The following is a 16,519-nucleotide window of genomic DNA, read 5'->3' as shown; positions in this document are numbered from 1 at the left end:
CTTCCATTTGTCTCTCTTCAATCCCAAAACACCAAGGGTAACCTATCTGTCTTGAGCTCTATCCAGACAAGCTCACTCTTTTTCTTTTACAAGGGCATGTAAGTGACAAGGCAAGGGGAAATGGATTTAAATTGAAGAGAGTAGGTTTATAATAGATTTAGGTACAAGAAGAAATATTGTTTTACACAGAGGGTGGTGAAGCTCTGGTGTTGGCTCCCAAGAGAAGCTGTGGCTGCCCCATGCCTGGAAATATCCAGGGCCAGATTGGACTTGGAGCAACCTGGTTGACTAGTAGGTGTCTTCCCTGCCCATGGCAGGTGATTAGAATGAGATGAGTTTTAAGGTCCCTTCCAACCCAAACTATTTTATAATCCTCTGATGTTATTTAATTTGTTCTCTTGCATCAGCCCCAGCTATTTAAAAGCTAGCCTCAAATACTTATGGCAAACCAAAGACACAGGGATTTCTGCCTTCTTCATAAATTTCTCATTAATGCTCATGATGAGGAGAAAGTGTAATTTTTTTCCCTGATAAACTTTTGAAAAGTCATTCAGCTTTCTGAATAAAAACTGAATTTGCCTCCACTGCTAGACACTGCTGACTAATCACAGATGCCTTTTTATGTAGGACATTGACTAAATAAGCTTGAACACATAAAACATTCAGCCAGCATAAGTGGGCAGCTCCTCTGAAGGCAGTGGAAAATCTTTTGGTTGATTCACATCCGTCTCCAGAGCAAAATTGCACATAATGGCATGATAATGAATATACTTCAATCACACAGAGGAAGATGAGGTTTCTGCCACTGAAAACTTACCAAACCCATAACCCAAAGCAAGACAATTTAAGGAAGACAGAATAAACAGACTATTAGTAATGACAAGGATAGGCAGAACTTACAGTATAAGTAAATGGACAAAAATCATAAAATCATAAAATGGCTTGGGTTGGAAGGGACTATTAAACGTCATCTAGTTCAGCCCTCCCTGCTGTAAAAAGAGATAACTTCAACTAGATGACTTTTCTCAGAGCCCTGTCCAACCTCACCTTGAATTTTTCCAGGAATGTGGCATCTACCACCTCAGTGAGCAACAAGCATCTAAATTGAACTTGGAAAGCCTTGAAGCATTCTCCACACTAGATGAGCCTTAAAACCTTTTAGAAGAGCAGATAAAATGACAAAAAGATGTCAGGCAAGCTCCAGAGGTTTGGTTCAAGTGCATCCACCATAGGAGTTTGGTGGAGGCTATTAAGATGAGATGAATGATACTACGAGAAACAGAAATTGATGATGATTTGCTTCACCCTTAATGTGGATCATGAAATTTGCTTGGCTTAGAAAATTAAGGGGAGAGATCAGAGAAGCTACTATTGCTGTCAGTATGCAAGATGGTTTAGGAACATTTTAATGTAAATCAAATGAAAAGAACACAGCACAGAGTGGAAAATTGATAAAGAAAAAACAATACCAAAACTCAGTAAGGTGAATGGGAAGTTTGCCTTTCCTCTCTGCAGTACACATCAGGTTTCTAATGAAAATCTGCTTGAAGCTGACTATGGAATAAGTTGGTCCCTCACTGAAACTTCTTCAGACTTAAAGACTTAACAAATCTATGGTCTTTGCTGTCTTCCTGTGCTACGTATGCTTCAGGAACTGGAAGCAACTCTTTTCAACAGAACAGTTTGGGAAAAATTAGGATGCTCAGCTTTGCACTTTTGGAAGGATGGTAGCAAAACCCTCATTTGTATGCCTCATAACTAATATAAAAGATGACATGATAGCTCCCTGCTGAAGATTTTAAATGATACTTCAAATATATAGTTTCATCTGGGAGAGCAGCTACCAGTTTGCAACCAGTGCCTGCAGATCCTTCGCTGCTGGCTTTTTCCCTCCCACTGTGATCAGACCAGATGTTAGTGAAAAATGTAGGAACCTGTTTCTGCTCTCCTGTTTAGTTAATAGGGTGTTCACTGAATACTCTTAAGTCTTTATCTAGCAAAACTGGATGAAATCCAAGTTATCAGAGAATACAGCAGGGATGTCTTTAAGGAGGCAGATGTTCAAAGGAGTACTTTGAAGAGTTTTTTGACCTGTGAGGAGTTGATTACCATGATGTGGATGAAAGATGAGGAGAAAAAATAGATGAAACCACAATGCCTAAGAGAATATGTAATACCTGCCAATAAAAAACTTCAGAAAGTCTTAAGTTATAGAAGCTGTAAAATACTGCTGTGATAAAAGTTCTGAGCCAGGATAGACCTTCAGGGACTGCAGAGAAATTTGAGAACACTCAGTACCATCTCTGTTCTTTCACCTGACAGACATTTTTCAATCCACTTGTCACTGAGTGACAAAAATCCTTACAGGGAACCACAGTGGTTCAAATAGATGGGACAGGAAAAACTATATTGTGTCACAAAAAGATATTCACTTTTAATGGATTAGGAGGTCTGGCTAGTTTGAAGACTGCCTACCATGAGTTAGATTTTGTAAATTAAGTGCAAGTTTGAAGACCACTGCTGGAAGCCCTCAGTTCACCTCGGACATAAATCAGTGTCAAATATTTCACTGATATAGAAGTGACTGTGATGTTTGTCAGCCTGATACTGGAGCAGCCTGTCCTCCTTGACCAGCATCTTCCAGACAGTGCTGCAGCCCCATGTGCCTGTTGCCAAATGGTTCACCAGCAGTGAGTGCTGAACCTCAGGCTCTGCCTTCCTAACCTGCTGTTGGGCACCTGTGGGTCTTACCCAGTTAAGCCTGGAGGAGGAATTTCATCCATCACAACCCTCTGGGCTGCAGCAGGTCTTTTCCCCTGGGGTGGGTGTGAACAGGAGTAGGAGAACCATCACCACTGAGATGCCTTCAGATGCCTTTTCCAGCCATCCATGAGCTGTACTGATCAAATAGGGAGCAACAGCTCCTCTTGATGTTTTGGTTTGGGTTTTTTTTTTTTTTTTTTTGTTTGTTTTTTGTTTTCCTTCAGAAAGTGTTAGAATGGTAGAGTTAAATAAAATTTACTATTTTTTACCATTTTGGAACTGTATGTGTTCATTTTATCTCACAGAACAGGGCAGGCACTATGTGATTGCTTTCTCACTGGAAAATATGTACCCTATACACCCCAAATATTCTTAGAGACACATACACATATACAAACACAAACTATATTCCACACCCAGAATTTAATCTGTGCCTATCCGTCATGCAGCCTGCATCTGAAGTAAAATAGTAAAATTAGGGTGATTTTTTTTTTTTTCCACATCTTTGCACTACCAGAGGGCAAAAAATCATAATTTTATGGATAACACCCACACCATCTATTTTCTATGTGCCCCATTTGGTATCTTTCAGTCATTATTTTCCTAAACATAGAAACCATAATACTCTTCTTTCCATTGCAAAGAAATCCAGAAAAAGTCACTTAAATTAAATGCATAACATTAATGTGGCCATATTCGCCTAAAATAGGTACTAAATTTGTTCAAGTGCATCAAATTTGGGTTGTAATAATTCATGGTGAATATGAGCAAGCTATTGACACTTGGTGGAGTACTTGCATGTGACTTATCTTAGGTATTTTTAAATTCTGTAAAAAAAATTGTGCCAGTGAGAGAGCAGAGTCTGCTGGGATGGCTTTGGGTGTGTACATTAATCAGCACTAGCAGAAAAAAGTAAATAGAGGTTCAATATTTGGCTAACTTTCAATGGTTGAGATACATTAGATGGTAGGCAAGACTTGCAAGGGAACTGGCAAAGGCCTTTATATTTAGGTCACCTATATTTAGACAAGATAAAGCACTATGTCTTGTCCTACTAAGAACTGTCCCAGATTAATAGATCATTTCTCTATCCAGCTTTCACATTTCTGCAGAGGACTGCTGTGCTGCTGCCTGCAAAATAATGACTGGATTTGAAATAAGTTTGAGTATGATTTAGACAAACATTAATTGCATTTATCTCTAGAAAATGATAAGTTGAAAAGGTTTACTTCACTTTGACCAATTCATAGTATATTTTGTGGCATATTTTTGGGGTCAGTTTCTGGGTTTAAGCATTTGCAGTGACTTAGGGAATATGAATATCATTTACCAGGTTTTTTCTCTCTTAAAGGGTGAAACTTTCTTTAGACCCTTGTTTTGGTATATTTTCCAATCCTTTACCTTAATTAAAGGTTTAAAATACAACAGAAGTTATGCTTCATACTGCATCCAACCAATTGACCCTTTAATGCTGGAGCCAAAGCAGAATTCCCAGAAAACAGATTAAAAGACATTCAGGTATGTTGTCTATCCTCCTTCAAACGCTGTTCAATAAAAAACACCTGAGTCAGAAGTTATAACTGAGAAATCAGCAATCCTCTGCTGAGACCCTTTCATGAAACTGTTCTGGAACTTGTTTTTCAACCTGTAAACTTTGGCACTCAAACAAAAGGCTAAACCTTTTGTATCCAGTTAAGTTGAATGAGACCCTCCTGAGAAACCTTGAGAAACACAATTTCTGCTTTTTGTCCAATTGCAGAATAGACCCAAGTGTTGTATAAGCTCACAAATTTCTCTGCAGAAAACAGCATTTGGAACACTAGAGCTTGATTTCCATAGCTAATGGAAATATAGCTAATCCATGTTTTTTCTTGCCTCTCGAGGGACGAAAGGCATTTGTCTTTCTGTAGAAGAAACCAGGAGCACTTCACAACACCCTGGGGCCTCCCAGTAGGATTCTTGGGCAGGTAAGTATGTGTGACAACACAGGAGACAGACAAAACTCCAACACATGAAGGTGTTTCATGCAAGTAGGCGTGTTCCTGCTTGTATGGGATGATTCCTGACCCATGCCAATGTCCAAACCATGCCAAACCCAACCGAGAAGGTGTTATCCTCAAAACTCTGAGAGGAGTTAGATCACAGAGTCCTGGAATGGTTTGGGCTGGAAGGGATATTAACAACCCCATCATTCTAAGCCCCTGCCATGGGCAGGGACACCTTCCACTAGACTGGGTTGCTCTGAGCCACACCCAAACTGGCCTGGAATGCTTCCAGGGATGGGGCAGACAGAGTTTCTCTGGACAACCATGCCAGGGCCTCACCACCCTCACAGACAGAGCCATATGCATCCACCTACTCTGTGCCATGGGGCCATATACTCTGAAACTCTAAAATAAGCACTACCAAAACCCCAAAACTATTGTTTTTCTCACTGCGAAGGGAACAAGTTATCTCACATTTCTCAAAGCAGATCCCTGAATAAACTTTGAGTGCTTGTGTGACACGTGTGCAGAACCATTGCAGGCACAAAATCACTACTCACATATTTTCAAGTGACTATGTTATGCCAAAGATGTTTATGTGTCTCTCATTGCCTTGTAAATACAAAATAAGTTTGAGAGAATGGTGGCAGCTACTCTGAGATGTGATAAAAGTTCAGCTTCTATGGGCCATCAGGAAGAAATATGAGTAGCCTCTAAGTTTGCAGTTTGAAAATGAATACTACAGAGTCTAGAAGAAGCACTGCATTGAGCAAGCTAATTTTTTTTTTTTTTAATGGCCTTCTTCAATGGAGAAAAATGTTTAAAGCAGCTACTCATTTACTTGAATGAATCTTGAGGTCCTGCTCCACACTGGCTTTGGATTGCTCTGCATGCTTTTGTCCAGTTATGTTTATTTTACCTTAGTTCTAGTTGCCTCATCTGAGCACTGAAATTAAAAACACAGGATTACCTGGGTAGGTTGTATAATCCAAGTTTTAGGGATGTTTTGGAAATCCTCTCCAAACTATTTTTTGTAGGGCTTTTTCAAAGTAAGTTATAAAAGTGTCAGGAAATTCATTGTAATGATCACTTTTTTATGGAATCATGGAATTACAGAACTGTTTGGGTTGGAAGGAACCTTAAAAAACATCCAGTACCAACCCACTTCCATGAGCAGGGACATCTACCACAAGATTACGTTGCTTATCTAATAAAATAAAAATGTTCTCTGCTATATATCCCCAAAGGACCTCAAAATCCCCCAAATGTGTAAACAACACAAATATACAACCATTTCATAAAATTGCAAGGAGATATTTTTTGACAAGATAGGAGTGAAGCTAAGATATTCAGGTTTACTCAGTTCTTGATTTTGGAACCACTTCAGTAGAAAACCCTTGGTGAAAAATGAAGGAGGATAATAAAATTAATTTTAGTATTGGGTTCTTGAAGGTTTTCTGTGACAATAACCTGTTCAGTGTGAATTTTGCTATGTTTTAATATAGGGTGTCTTAATTCTGAATTCCGACATACATGATTTTAAGGACATAACTTTTGCAGATCAGACATAAAAATTACAAATGTGAAGTTATATATGCATAAAATCAATATATTAACTAAAAATCTGTTCTTTTTGACTGAAAATATTAAAGTTTTTTTGGATTTTGGTTTTTGTAGAGTTTTTTTAATTACAAGGAATGCTTTGCATGTTTTTCTTTTATCCAGTTCAAGTTTTATCTAGTAAACACTGAAGAATATTAGTTTTAATGTTCCATTGGAAGTAGTGGGGGCCAAGAACACTCCCAGAGATGGAGCAGCCACAGCTTCTCTGGGTAACCTCTGCCAGGGCCTCACCACCCTAATAGGGAAAAATTTCTTCTTAATATTCAATGTAAAACTATTCTCCTTCAGCTTGAGCTATTCCAGTTTTACTTCCAGTCTTCTAAATCTGGTGTCCAAGGCGGGTTTCTAAACTTTAATCAAAGCGTAAAAATTTCTGGGGGATGAACAGTGGGGTTTAAAGGCCAGACCTGAAAAATAATTGAGCTAATCAACAGAAAACAATGCTGAAGGAGAGTGTATGAGATCCTGCTCATTCCATAATTTAGTGCCTTGTTTAAGACTCCTGTATTAGGCCTGTACCTTCTGCTGTATTTAATCACCTGAAAGTGTTTACTCTTTCTTGAAATGGGCTGAGAAGAGCAGACTGGGATAGGAAATGAAGATCACCCTTGATTCAGGGGCTATAAGGCAGAGAATTCATCCAACCACAGGCCCAGATTGCATCTGAGATGGCTCCAGACTTCTCTGGAGGTTTTACTCAAAGCCTGAGCATACACCAAACTAAGACAGCTAGGAAAGTTATTGAAATGTACACAAATAAACACAACAAAGGAGGTGGGCAAGCATTTTGGTGGGTGAATTTGTATTTCTAAATTCCGTGGCAGAGGAGGAATATTTGCTACGCTCCAGTTCACATGACTTGACTTGGAGCACACTGCTCCATTCTGCAGCTTCTGTCAAAGTTTCAAAAGACATTACCTGGCTGAGCATCCACTTAAAGAGAAAACCATAAACAGTTAGATCTGAAAATGAAGATTAGAAGCATTTTTTAAGGATGCTGCTGCCTGTTACAAAAACATGTTTCATTTTTATCAGGTCTCTGCTGTAATTAAGGGACTGACCAGTACTAGCAGTTACATAAAACCACTATCTCACTGGAGCAGTAGAAATAATGTTGCCAAGGTGATTCTGGTTTTTTGTGATATTCTAAACATATGGTGAGACAAAAACACTATAATACAAAGGCTTAAATCTTGCTGGGCACAAAGGCTTCATTTCAACTCTCAGCTGAGAAACTGGGACTTTCATTGTTATGATAATTTCAGGTAAGAGGGCCAAAAATAGTTGATATTCCTACAGACTTAAAAATTAAAATTCTTGAACCACCTAGAATATCTTCGTACAGCAGCAGCTTTATAGGAAGATAGTGTTCATTAACATATTTGCATTACTGTATGTTTCAGTTAAAAAAAAAAAAAAAAAAAGATAAAAATTCCAAGTTATGTTGGATTCAGATCAAATCATTCAGGCAAGCTTCCAGAGAGTGGGCTGTTTCCCAAATGACAGTAATTTCATTAGTATACTTCCTGCAGCTCATCCAACATGCTAAACCAAGCACTTGGTAGTAGATGATGTTGTCTAAATATTTTGTGCTCCCATAACAAGGGTTTGATGAGTGATTTAACTCTGTTTTCACCCAACTAAATAGACGATTTCCTCTTGACACCAGTATGAGAAGAAATCAGGGCAGGTGCTTTATGCAACTGTAGTTTATAAAGCTTCCTTCGACTGGGTGTATTTTGAGGTTGTTTTTTATTCAGCAACTCTTTTTCAAGGGCAGGAGAGCAGACAGAAGTGGACATTAGACAGATATAACATAGCTTTAAAAGGGAAAAAATAAAATTGCTTGAAATAATCCTAGATTTTATTTCTGGGCCACAGAAAATAAGGACTACGTTAAGGAAATTAGGCACAGGGAAAAATTAAGTGAGGAAGATTCAGCAAGATGTTGGCAAATTTTCACATCCTTTTGAATGTGGGAAGCTTGGTGCTTGAAAAGGTCAGAAACCTATGCAAAGAGCTCTTTGTAAAAGTCCATCCATTTCTTGTCCATTTCAGCCTAAAATCTTTACTGCAAATTCAACCTTTTTTATAAATTTGCCAGTTCTGTCTGTCTTTCTTGTTAATTTTCCTTTCTGGAGTGAAACAAGAGAACCCTGAAAAAGAACATCAGTATTTCATTGTTATCAATGACATCATTATCAGTATTTCCTTAAATTCTTCATGGGTTTATAATTATTTCTTTTCCTGCCTCCAGCTCTACCTGATGACTAAGGAACTGTTTCATTATGGAATTTTGCATGATGGGGTTCAGTTGTGCACCCAAACATGTCTGTCTGTGCACCTCTGTTATGGTGAGTGCTTAAATGTGAGAACATGAAAGAGACTTTTGGGAGGACAAGAAATGAGTCTCAGCATGCCTTTTGTCATTGTAAACAATCTTCCACAACTGATCTATGTGTTTTATAAGCCTTAGCTGTTGAATATCCACTGGTAAATCTGCCCTCATGTATTGTCAGATGTGGGAGCAGAAAGGCAAAATATTAATGATCTTGAGCCATAGATTCTCCACCACACGAAGTGCAATAAATCTTTTCCAAATAGTTTTATTATTTTCCTCTGTGAAGCACTTCTGCACATTTTTTTAATAAATTATTACAGAAAATTGGCGTCCATTTCGAAATTCTGAGTGTCAGTACAATTTATAGAGCAAAACTTCATAGTAATTAACAATAAATCGAAAAATACAGACAAAATTCAGCTTTCTCATCACCTTAGCCAAGCATTCTACAGTTCTATAATCCAAAACCACACTAATACATATTTTATTATCTTCTGTGCTGATACAAATAATTATATGGAGTCAGATCTCTTAGGACTTCCAAATTTCAGTCTCATTTTTTTGACTCCAAAATGTTCAATAACCTTGATTAAATGCCGGCAAGGGATCTGAGTCTGAGACATCACATAATAAAGCTGAGTCAAATATTAGTTCGGCACAATCCTGGCTCACTTTGCACCACCTTTGGGAATGTTTCAAACTATTCCTGCTCAGTGATTTCTACAGCATTGCAAAGACTATTTCATTACCATATTTCCAAAACTGGATCCTTAGGATTGTGGAGAATGTGCAAAAGTTCCTGATTTGCATTTTATTTTCAGGTGGCCAGTTCAGTTCCATTCACATAGACTTTATATTCTGAGTATGTCTGGTCACAATCCATTATAGTTATTTTTTTCCCATCAGCAAACCCAGGCTTCAAAGGAGGGGAAGGAAATGCAATCTCCTTGCCTATGAAGGATTGTCGTGGTGGTGACAGGAATGTCAAATCTTTCTTGTTTTCCTAACACCCATTTTGGGCTCTTTTTTTTTTCTTCCCTATCATCCTATTTTACTCCTTTTCATTACAGCTAACAAAACCCATCATAAGCAAGCAAAATGCCATCAAGATAAGTAAATGTTAGACTAAGTTAAAAATATTTTAATATGCATTGTCTGTGTCTATAATAGAAATTGAGATGAGATGGGAAATATTCATGGGCACTGAAATGTGATTTTCTATGCTACTGATCTGACAAAGTATTTACCAGCTTGTTTTATTCCAAACATATTCCCTAAGTAATTCTCAGACATCATTTGGTAATTAGAAAAGCTGAAGGACCTTTCCCTGTAAACAATTAACATGCTGCCTCCCTGCTTTTAAAGTTTGATCAATTTCCTGGCATAGGGATGGGGTATTTGGTTGCTGTTGACCTCCATGTCCTAGAATATTCTCATGCTCACTCAATGCATGGTATTGAAACTCTTTTATTCTGGATCCTTCTTAACTTCAGCTCTTCACATCCATTTACAGAACAAAACAAAATGTCTGTCTCTAAAGAAGGATCAGAAGCAAGGAGACTTGCTGCCTTGTCGATTTACTTTCACCCATTGTTTGACATTGGTAATTAATCTCTTAATTTCTTCCAGGGCAAAAATGAATGAACAAATTAAAATTTATATTGCATACAGATGATCTTTTTGGGCTGTTCCTTGTCAGCAGTATCCGGTGTCAATGTAAAGCAGAGCTTACAGTGTAGCTAAACCTCAGCTAGTATACTGGCAGGCTTTCTCTCTTCTCCCTGCCAACTTAATTTGATGAACCTTGTTAAAATTTCTCTATTTTAGGTACCCGCTCTTTCATCAAATGTGGTTTCAATTTGGTAAATTGATTTATAAGTTATTAAAGCAGCAGGTAAATAAGAAAAGACGTAAACACATGCAGTCTTGCAGAGCTGGGCCACACAGTAATTGTTTTAATTAGAAAATCTAGCAAAAGACAAATCCTCTTACAGTTTTTATTATCTAGCTTATTCAGAGTCTTTTATTCCAAGAGGATAACACCAAAGATTTCATTGGATGTTTCAAAAAAAAAAAAAATTAGCATGTTACTGGTGAATTAAAGTGTTGTCTTTTATCTTATGTTTCATACAGCAAAAAATTAAAATTAAAAAAAAAGAAAATAGAAGAAAAAATAGTGAAAAACCTTTCCCTGTCTCATATATCTCTTTGGAGATCCACAACTGAAGCTAACAAACATCTTCAGCTTCTCGTTCTGGACATAATCTCTGAAGCTCAGTGATGCAGAATATAATATAGTATATAAATAACTTCAATATTCTGTCACACTGTTCACATCATATTGAAGCTCTTTATAAAGATTTGTCTTGCTCTGGGAATGTAGTGTTAACATGAGTCATTTCAGCTCTCTGGAATTACCTCTGTTTTTCTGGTGCCCTCCTAACTGATGAAACCATAGGCAAAGATGCCAAAATCAGATGACAAGTAACATTTCAACTTGAACCTGAAATTTCAGAAGTTTCATGAGGTCAGACACAGCAGCAGAAATAAATTCACAGGAGCAATCTCCATCATTGCATGGATTTATATATAGAAAGACTCTGGATACTCAAGGAATTTTATAAAGCATTTTATAAACATTAATTAATCACATCTCACTGGAACAACTCTGTGGAGTATGAATTATTAACCTTAGGTTTACACATGGGTGAACAGGTGCTTCACTTTAATTTCTCTCCTCTGTGGCAAATGATACTTGTACTCCAATATATTCTGAATTATTTGGAAGGCTTCAAACCATTACAAGGGTGTTCTCTCTCTTTTTGTTTGTTTGTTTGTTTTATGGAGCTTTCTTTTTTTAATTGTTTTTTGTTGGATTTGGTTTTTTCCAGTACACTCTCACCCCTCTGCCCACATTAGTTCTTTTTACAACAAGACATCTTGCTCCTGGGGTTCTGCTGGTCCACATGAGAAAGACAATTCCTTTCCATCATGTCTGCAGTTTAGAAACTGGTTTACTGTGATTTGAAGTTTTGCATGCAAGTTCTACTTTTTCAGGCATTTGTTTATGTGTCTCCATTAGAATTTAACCAGAGCTGAGGCTGTCTATCTCTGCCTGTGGACTAATTATGTAAGACAGAAAATACTCTGTAAAATACTTGTGATTGCTTTTTTATTATTATTATTGTATTTTTATTTTTTTTAAGATAAGGATGAAGTAGAACATATGGAAGAAAAGGAAGGAAACTAGAATTTCAAGAAAAAGGTTAACACAACATTTCTTCAGTTCCACTGGAAAAAAAAGTTTTGTATTGTTACCAGGTGGATTTATTGGATTTTTAATTCTTGAGAAAGCTGAAGACTTTTAGCTTTAAAAGACTGAGAAACAGAGGTGTAGACATCCTAGTTTCTGACCTACTTCCATCTAGGTAAGCAACCCAGAAAAAGTAAATTTAATTCTTAATATTTTAATTTTATGAAATTTTATGAACATTTCTGAGGGGGAAAGTTAGTTAACTTTTTCATTACAAAAATAAATCTACTGAAAGGAGTCTATCCTTTGTTGACTGGTCTACTGGTTTCTATTAATAATAACTTCTCCATCTTCAGTCCTATGCATATATGATATCACTGTTACAGCAAGCCTGGAACAAAATCTTTGAGGTTACTGTGCTACAGTAGTAGATAAAGTGTTCAGAACAGCAAAACTTTGGAGGCTGAATGCCAACAGAAATGTCAGTGGAAGTTTCTGGCACTCGAAGTTGCCTGAATGAAAGCCAGGAAGGTCTAGATATGACGTGGTATTTGTGTTGAGTCAGGATCTTGGCCAGGTATGTCCTGTCAGGGGACTGCACATGGGGTCTTCAAATATCTCTTGACTCACATGCAGCACTTTAAACCCCAGAAACAAATGTCTGTTCATTCTTGGGATGCTGAGTGAGTCCAGTGGCTTGCAGCTGCAGGACATTTGCTTCATGCCTCCTCTGTTTGTGCTCAGTCAACCCGAGACATCCACGATGCACAGATCATTTATCCTGCAAGTCTGACATATCCCAGATGTGTCAGGCTAACTGTGAATGTGTAGACCTCTTTTCCACACATGTTGGGCATATGTCCCAGATTCCTGCATATCTGGTTGCCATATTGAATAATTTTTTCCTCACAGAGAAAAAACAGTCAGCCAAATAATAGGATCTCCATGTATGTCCAGTCAGCTTTTTCAGGTAGAGGAAAAAAAAAAGCCCAAACATAAAAATATGCTGTTGGAAAGTTTGCATCTTTACTGACTTTGTGCTCCTAATCTTCCAGAGAATCTAAAAACCTTCTGGAGCTCATTGGTCCATATTGCTGTTTAGGGAGGTATGCTCCTGGATGCCTTTATCCTCTGTCTTAGATTTAGCACAGACAGGATGACCAACCGCCTAATTTTTCAGTTTTTACTGTAATACATTACAAAAATGGACAGTCCTAAAAAGAAGTGCAATGAATGTCACTCTGTCCTTTACCCCAGATGCGGATGAGCTGAGATGTCCTGGGACTAATCATTAATATGTCCTGGACAAATGAACAAGAGGTGTCAAACTGTGTGCAAAAACCCAAATAGATCTGCTCATATCATCCAGTAATACCAGATGCTGTAGGGTATTAATCATTGAAATGATCCACAAAATCTGGGCCAAGGCACCTCGGGGGACTTGTGACAATAATTGATATTTTTGGCTGGCTTCCATCTGTTCCTTTAAACTTGAAATTTGAAAGACTTTCCGTCACCCTTGCTTACCAGCACTTGATTTCGTCCACACACGATGGTGAACTTTTGCACTGATGGATCAAAAACCTTCTGACATAGTGGCACACGTACCATTTCTGCTAGGTATTTTCTATCCAGAGTCCTAATGTGTCTCCCTTTTGTAATTTTCTGCTACTAGCTTGAATTTGAGCAATTTCCAAACCCCAATGGGATGGCCACAATGAAGAGCATTGCCGTTTTTTTTTTGTTGGTTTTTTTTTTTTGGCACACACACTGTGCCAGCATTAAACAATTCTAGAAAATATGCACTATAGACTTGACAATTATTGTATCTCAGCATGTGGCTGTCTGTGGTTTCAATGGTTTCCAAAAAATGGCATGTGAGCCAGATTACATGAAGATCTAGTGTTGTTGGACAGCAGTAATGAGGACGTCAGTTGACAGCATTAAATAGTTTTTCCTTAGAAATTTAAAGGATTTATGTAAGTATCTGGTCATTTGTCAACTTCATATTACATGAAATGAGTTCCCCATATTTTCGTATCAATGGGTTATACTTGCATGTTCAAACAGGAGGAGAGGCAGAAAATATCACTGAGTTCCAGCCATACTTCCATACAATCCTTGTTGCAAACAACACAGTAAAATACCATGGATTCACTTATGGATAAGGCAGTATCTGTAACTAATACTACTTGTTTCCTACTCACAATTATCTAAATTTCATGTACTCTGTGCTCCACTGCTGCTGCTGCAGTAACTACAAAACATTAAAACTCCCCATGTAGCATCTAATCACATATACCACAAGCTATGCTGATGCATATTTATGCATTCACTAAGTGCTGAGTCCAAAACACAAACAAAAATACACAGCACTTTGCCTTTGCAAAAGATGTTTGTTTAGAATTTTTTATTTATTCAGCCAAATGAGATGTTGCTGAGTGCAAAATACTTCATATAGTCACTAGCAAAAGACATGTTCGTTAAAGGCTTCACACCGTCTCACACCTGCAGCTGCTAAAACTGAGCTAGAGCCCAGAAACCAGAAAAATCCAGGATCAGAACAGCCATAAGGACATGAATTTCTTGTCTTTAACTGCTTGATTTCCTGAGCACACTTTAGTGATATACAGGTTTCAAACATTTTGTGGTTAGCCACCATGAAAACAAAAAAATCCCAAAATGCATTCTTTTGATCAAAAAGGTAGGTTTGAAACAGGTTGTTTAAAATAGAATCCTAGAATGGTTTGGACGGGAAGGGACCCCAAAGATCATCAGGTTCCAATCCCCTGCCATGGGCAGGGACATCTTCCAGTAGCCCAGGTTTCTCCAAGCCAAGTCCAACCTGGTCTTGGATACTTCCAGGGAAGGGGCAGCCACAGCTCCTCTGGGACACCTGTGCCAAGGCCTCACCACCCTCACAGACAGGAATTCCTTGTGTATATCTAACCTTAATTTCCCCTCACTCTGTTTGAACCCATTCCTCCTTGTCCTGTAACTACACTTCCTGGTGAAGTGTTCTTCTCCAGCTTTCCTTTAAACCCCTTTCAGACACTGAAATATTGCTATGGTGTTTCCTTGGAGCCTTCCCTTCTCCAGGCTCAACAGCCCCAAATTTTTCAGCCTGTCTTTCACACAAGAGGTAGACTAGTCCCCTTACCATCTTCATGGCCTCCTCTGGACTTGGCCCAACAGTTCCATGTTCTCTTATTGGGAGCCCCAGAGCTGGAGGCAGCACTGCAAATAGGGTTTCACTTGAGAAAAGGGAGAATCCCTTCCCTTAACCTGCTGCCCTGGCACCTCAGGATGCAGCTCAGGACTCATTTGGCTCTCTGGGCAGCCAGAGCACATTGCTCAGTCATATTGGGTTTTTCACTCACAAACACTCACAAGTCCTGCTCCCAGTCACCATCCTCTGGGTGTGCCTGGGATTGCTCCATCCCAGGTTTAGGACCTGGGACTTTGCTTTTTTGAACTTCAGAGTTTCACATGGTCTCACCTCTCCAGCCTGTCCAGATCCCTCTGGACGGCATCTCTCCCCTCCAGCATGTGACCTCCTCACACAGTTCTGTGTCCTCTGTACAGTTTTCCCAGTCTGTTTTTATGGATTTCTCTCATGAAGGAATGTGAGGAAGAGGTTCATATTCTCTGCCAGGAGAGTTTGGGACACTCAGATTTTAGGATGCCATTTTCAGTTTTCATTTAAGCTCCAGACAGATTGAGCTCAGCTCCATGAGTTTAGACCCTCTGGAATGGATGATTACCCATCTCTCAAACCTTTATTTCTTACCTTAGTGCCTGGAATTTAACCACAATCAGGTAGAAGATATGTAGTGAACAGTGTTTTTACTACAGTAAAAACCCATGAGACAAAGGCAGGGAAGAGAGCACAAAAAAATCCCCCTAGCACACAAAACATATATTTATTTTATTTTCTCTCTCTCTAGGGGAAGAAACAGAAAAATGAAGTTTTCTAATAAAGAAAAGCTGTATTTCAAGATGTATTTGAAGATCATCCAGAATAGATGCTATCTGAAAAAAGTTCATTATTTTCTTCTCATTCTCTGAAAAATACTAAATCCACATTTCCCAACGTGATGTAATTATTATCACCAGCTTCTGATGCAAAACTAAAGCACAGAGAGATTATATTTCTAGCCCAATGTCACAGTGGAGGTTTCTTTCTTTGTGAATGCTCTCTCAGAAAAAGATTGCATAGACCTTCACTGTGGCCAGAATACATCAGACAACCTTCTGATGGCTTTGTCCTTGTTTGTCTCTCTTTCTTGATATAAAAAATGGGGTCAATCTGGCATGTGGATCTTAAAATGCCTCCAGTATATTTCCCCACCTGCAGGTATTATGGGGTCAGAAGACTGAGGCTATATTTATCACTATTTCTGGAAACTTGCATTATTCACTTTAAATATTTCAGGAATGATCTCACTGGAATGTGAATATCATAGTGAAGTGACTTTCTCCTTAAATATTAATGAAAAAGAAAGCTGAAGGTAACAATGCTGCATAGAAATCACAAGATGAGTTAAAGGGCCT

The sequence above is a fragment of the Poecile atricapillus genome, chromosome Z (assembly GCF_030490865.1).
Source record: "Poecile atricapillus isolate bPoeAtr1 chromosome Z, bPoeAtr1.hap1, whole genome shotgun sequence".
Classification (NCBI taxonomy): domain Eukaryota; kingdom Metazoa; phylum Chordata; class Aves; order Passeriformes; family Paridae; genus Poecile; species Poecile atricapillus.
The sequence above is the reverse complement of the archived record's forward strand: the minus strand, read 5'-3'. Positions refer to the sequence as shown.